Genomic DNA, 5,788 nt, shown 5'->3' on the forward strand with positions numbered 1-5,788 from the left:
CTTATTAATTAACAAATAATTTATATGCTATGTCATGTACTTTTAATATATAGATGTCCTAGTGGAATAAACAATGAACTTTAGAATGGCGTCCATAATTACAGAGAAATAATAAATTTCAAGAATTATTTGTTTTGAATAAAATATTAAGACACTCTTGTTTTTCGAAATGAAACAAAAAAAAAATCTTTATGCAAAAATATCTTTTGGAAATTTTACTTTAAATCTTCTCCATTCTTCATTTGAATTGGAGTACATATATTATTAAAAGTAATGTATGTATGTATGTATGTACGTATGTATGTATATATGTATGTATAAACTACTCGACAACTATCAATCACTCCACACAATAACCAGCATTCCTTTACCGCTTGAAACTCTTCGCTAAGGAACTTGAGAATAACATCAAAATACATTTGATCTTGTCGAATTTCTCTTTTAGAACTCAAACTTATTCATAAATTTTATGTACGAGCTGATTAATTTATGCTTAAAATTTCAGTGAGTCAGTCAGTCATTCTGTCTGTCCGTCCACTCACGTTATTCCTTCATACTGTATTCGTTACCCTTACTATCATTTGACTCAATATGACGACCACTCTCTCTCTCTCTCTCTCTCTCTCTCTCTCTCTCTCTCTCTCTCTCTCTCCTCTCTCTCTCTCTCTCGATTCTAGACGAATAGGTCGGATATATATGTATCGACTCTGGTATGGACAATGATATGCGCCGGGGCCTGGGAGTTCATTTAGAAGGGAAAAGCCTCCTGTTGCAGGAGAAAGTTTTATATACAAAGATAATGAGATTATATATATATATATATAATATATATATATATATATATATATATATATATATATATATATATATATATATATATATATATATATATATATATATATATATATATATATATACCTGACATTTTAGGTTCAACCACAGAATACACTATATACACTTGAAGAGTAACCAGCAATCAATAAAATTGTCTCCTGATGTATATCAAAGACTATTCTTGATAATCTTAGTTTCAAATAAAGACAAATTTAGGCAATAGGCTCTGACTTACGTAATTGTAATGAACTATTTATGTACTTTGCATTATTAATTCACTATTGTTTCATGTGTTTACTGAATTATATTCTACAAAAGATTACTACTTTTAGAAATGCCTAATTACCCTCAAACCTAGAAACATCCATCTAATAGTTTGAAAACCTTTACCTCTGACGTGACCGAGTTTAAATGCAGGAATAGTTTTGCTGTAGAATTTAAGATTTAATACACGCAAGAATACACCAGGTTGGATCATTCATGACAAGGAACATTGACTAATGATACTAGGCAAGCATTTAATTCTAATAGCCAGGCCTTCTCCATCACGAGGCTCAATACTACACAGTATTCTAGAAGTTTTATTCCGGCTGTTAACAAGTTGTGGAATGATCTTCCTTATCGGGTGGTTGAATCAGTAGAACTTCAAAAGTTTAAAGTTGGAGCAAATGTTTTTATGTTGACCAAAAACAAGTGTCTTTTTATAGTTTTATATATGACATATATGTTTTTGACGTTAATAGTTTATATATGGCATATCTATTTTGACGTTCTTACTGTTTTTAGAATGATATTGTAAATTTACTCTCATTATTCATTTTCCTTATCTCCTTTCCTCACTGGGCTATTTCTCCCTATTGGAGCCCTTGGGCTTATAGCATCATGCTTTTCCAACTAGGGTTGTAGCTTTGCTAGTAGTAATAAAATAATAGTAATTTACACCAGTGACTTTACCGTAAATTAATGGTTTTGTTCAACGAATTGTTTATGTTTAATGAGTTAGTTGCCAAAAAAACAGAGCATAATTTCACCATTTCTTGTTCCTTTCCTCAATTGATAGTGAATTATTTTGCGATATTATCGATATATAATGAAGCTCTTCCATAAACATAAGTTCAAGTTAGAAATCACGATTACTTTTTCTAGTAAAACTATTGTAACAATTATTATCTTCAGCATCATCATCATCATTGCAGTGCAGTAGGTAACCTTCTAAGACAAGAATTGTTTGGTAATTCAAGTATTGTCAATATGGAAAAAAAAGGGGGGGTAGGAAATGAGTGGCAAGACTCATGCTGCCTAATCAAGTACAGCCTCTGTATGGTTGGTATGCGTGGTAACCCGTCGTTAGCGCTTGTTACTTACTATACCTGTTATAACCCTCTACTCTGATAGGTTAATTAACCGCCTACTCTTAAATTATATTATGTTATTACAATAAATCGGGCATCTACTCTTAAAAATAAGGCCTTACACCTTCTTTCCTTAATAAAAAAAATATTTTTCCTATCTTACATAAATTCTGTCCAGCCCACCAGTTACCAACACAAGTATAAGTCGATGTAAACTAATTCTATAAAAAGATTAAAGTTTTTCTTGTTAAAAAAAAAATGCTGGATGTTAAAGTCATATTTTATTAAAGAAACTATTTTCGGACCAGACCATTAACCCACATCAAGAGCTAACTGCTACACAAGATACTATTTTTCAATAGATACCAAAAACCGTAAATATATAAATGAGCAATTTTCAGTTTTAGTAAAGGCCAAAAACAACAGTATTGGGTTGCATTGCTACTTAAAAAAGGCAAAGTAATTGTTACTCAGTAAACATCTAAAATTGAGTATTTTAAACCTTAGTACAAACTCCTCCGCCTATGTCCCAAGGATTGTAATTATAACTTAGGTAAATTTATATTATATACTATATTTTATATATGACTTATGCTAAAATAATAAACAAATAGCCAATATATTAAATTAAAATGTTGCTAATAGTTAATGGGTAGAAGTTATGGGTAGTCATACATTGATTGCAACAGTTACCTGCAAAATAAATAAGAAGTGTTAAAGAGCAAGATTGGTGAATGATTATTTCTATAAACATAAGTCTTATTCGATTTAGGAGCCTAAACAAACATCACAAAAGTTATCTGAAGACTTTGCATAAATTCCAGGTATGTTTTAAAATTTCTATGGAAATTAGAACTCAATAAGTAAATGAGCAAGATTCCAATTTATTAAGTTACACGTTTACATATTGAAAAATTGCATTTAAGTGGGAAAATATAAAGCTATCAGTTATATTTGAAGCCTATTACCGAAATTTATTGCAATTCAGGAAATTAAAGCCCGAATATTAAATTTGATAAATCTAAATAAAAAAAAATAACAAATTTATATCGAGGTTTTAAAATTCAAATTTAATATTTTAGATTTTACCAAGACAATATTCTGAAAGTGCCAACAGCTACAATATTTATAAAAGCACACTCATATTCAACAAGTAATAAAATGTGAATTATTTAAACAAAATAGATAAAATTCCTAATAAATGCTTAAAACACCAAGACTTAATAGATAATAATTCAACTACCAAACTAAAATAGACCTAAATTAGTAAAATGGAAAGAAAAAATTCAAAATTCTATAGACCTAAAGAGATAAATTTACGAAAAGGTTTAAATTAGAAACTAACCGAGAGTATTCGTAATTTTTACCTTGACTGGAAACACTGCTCAAATTCAAAGTTTCAAAGGACTTCCACACCTGAAAGGCAAAGAACTGGATTAGTAGATTGCCAAACTCGCCAGAAACCTGCATAGTTGGTCTGCAAGAGACCAACTATGCAAGCCATTGGGGAGCCAGCCACCCCCACCCCGTCAAGGGCACCGCCCTTGGTGGGGAGGAGGGTTGTTGGCTAAAGAGTAAATTTCAAAATAATTCAGAAAAATTAACTTTGATTATTTGTTGGGTTGAACGAATTTCTTGATTGAGGACATTCAGTATATCTTATGAATTCTTCAATGAAGGTGTATCTTTAATTTCTTGTAACATTAATCTTGAGTTTTTGCTGAATAAGATTCGTGGTAGAGAGGTAGGGACGAAATGGAATTCCAGGAAATTCCTGGAAAAAGGATTTAGTATCAGGACAATCCAAAAAACAAGAATATATAGTACAGTAATAGTAGATTATGGACTACTGGACTCCACGTTCTTTATATTTAGTTGGTAAACCAAGGAGAGACTAAGTTACTAATTTAAAATCTAAAAAAAAATGGTCTAAAAATAACAAAGAATATAGAACAATTTCAATATCCAAGTAAATATTATTAAGGGTAGGCTCCCCTTTCAAGGGGTGCCAATCGTAAAAAATATTTCCCAAAAATACACTAATCAAGACACGCTAATGAAATTTTCAGGCATTATTAGCACTATAATAAGGCATATCCTCTGTAAGTTTTATCATCCTACAGGGAAAATAAAGGATTTTATGAATAAAAATGTGAAAATCGGAGCTAGCGACATAAAATTTGTTTGGTGACCAGTGAGAAACTAATGTCTTGAATTTAAATTCGCTCTGTAAATATGTTTTGTTTATCCACCTGGAACAAGCAGACAAAGTTTTATCAAAATCGAACAGTAAATAAGCACACAGCAAGAAAAAAATGAGCATTAACTTTAGTGAAAGCCCAGCTGGTGATGGAGGGATACCTAGAAATAAATATTCACCAAAAATTAAAATTTCGATTTAGGGAAAAAACCTTCTGTGTTTTTCTAGGTATTATGTCACTTGATGGCCTAAAACCTCTAAATATTATATTACTTAAGGCATAAGAGCAGGACAAGCAAAGAAATACACCCCTCTCCCGAAAAAGAAAAAACCAGAAATTACGATTTTTGTCTGATGACGAAAATATTGGATATAAAATCATAGTCTCCCCTGAGTCCATTTTCTTTGGTATCACTGATATGAGAAAACGACTTTGAACAGTTTTTAAGGGGTAAACTGAAATAATTAGAAAATTAATAATGATATTTCGTATTTTTACTATTAACATAAGGGGGGCGTTGATGACCAGGGGGGGCATTATAGAGGCTGGAGATGAATTCTACACATATCACAGCCTTCTGATAGGCAAAAGGAAAACTTAGCAAAGAAAAAAAAATTGGGAAAAATTCACCCTCTGATCGTGGAGACAAGTCCTTGCTAGTTACAATATTTCGGTATTTGGACAAAGATTAAAGTTTTGAAAGTAGCCATTAAGATGATAGCTTTTTCCAACAAGTGTCTGCCATTTACAAATAAAACAAATTTGAAATAAACAAAATTCCCTATAAACTAATTTATACTTTGATAATTTTTAAATAAAGTTAGTCAAAACAAAATAATTAAGTTTTCTCAAAGTGGTACTTCCTACTAAAGGAATTTGAACAAAATTAGTTAACTTGAATAATTCTTTATGAAATATTGCTCAAAGGTAATCCTATACAAACTAAGAGTGAAAGTTTAAAAAATATTAAAAAAAACTACCAAGTGAGCTTTCCAACCACTGATCACTGGACGATGTTCAAAAGTACTTTTACATAATTTCACTTTATGGAGAAAGTCTTCATTCAAGATTACCACAATTCTCAAAGACACACACACAATCGCAGCAGAATCATATTTAAACTCTGATCCATCAAGAACATCAGTTCAAATGAACCCGGAAGAAAATCTTTTCTAAACACTCAGGAAAATATTTACTTTATTTATATAAAACCAAGCACTTGAAGTAAAGAAAATCTACTGAACATTAAACAAGACCTAACACGTAAAGTTCAGAATATCTACTAAAAAGAAATAAAAAAAACACAGCTCTTGACTTCGAGAATAGCTATTAACAATGTGAAAACACAGAACGTGAATTCTAGAATAACTACTATAATTGTGAAAACACACAAGAATACGA

The 5,788-nt window shown here is 30.7% G+C and overlaps 1 long non-coding RNA gene across 1 annotated transcript in view; it reads right to left on the bottom strand.

Moving 5' to 3' along the window:
- LOC137626557 (uncharacterized) overlaps window positions 1-4,343 on the bottom strand; it is a 14,941-nt gene extending 10,598 nt beyond the window's left edge. Inside the window, exon 1 of the long non-coding RNA XR_011041044.1 lies at window positions 3,792-4,343. This is a non-coding gene — a long non-coding RNA (uncharacterized lncRNA). The remainder of the gene's footprint in view (window positions 1-3,791) is intronic.
- Window positions 4,344-5,788: the final 1,445 nt, after the last annotated feature.

Source organism: Palaemon carinicauda, chromosome 34, assembly GCF_036898095.1.
Source record: "Palaemon carinicauda isolate YSFRI2023 chromosome 34, ASM3689809v2, whole genome shotgun sequence".
Lineage (NCBI taxonomy): Eukaryota > Metazoa > Arthropoda > Malacostraca > Decapoda > Palaemonidae > Palaemon > Palaemon carinicauda.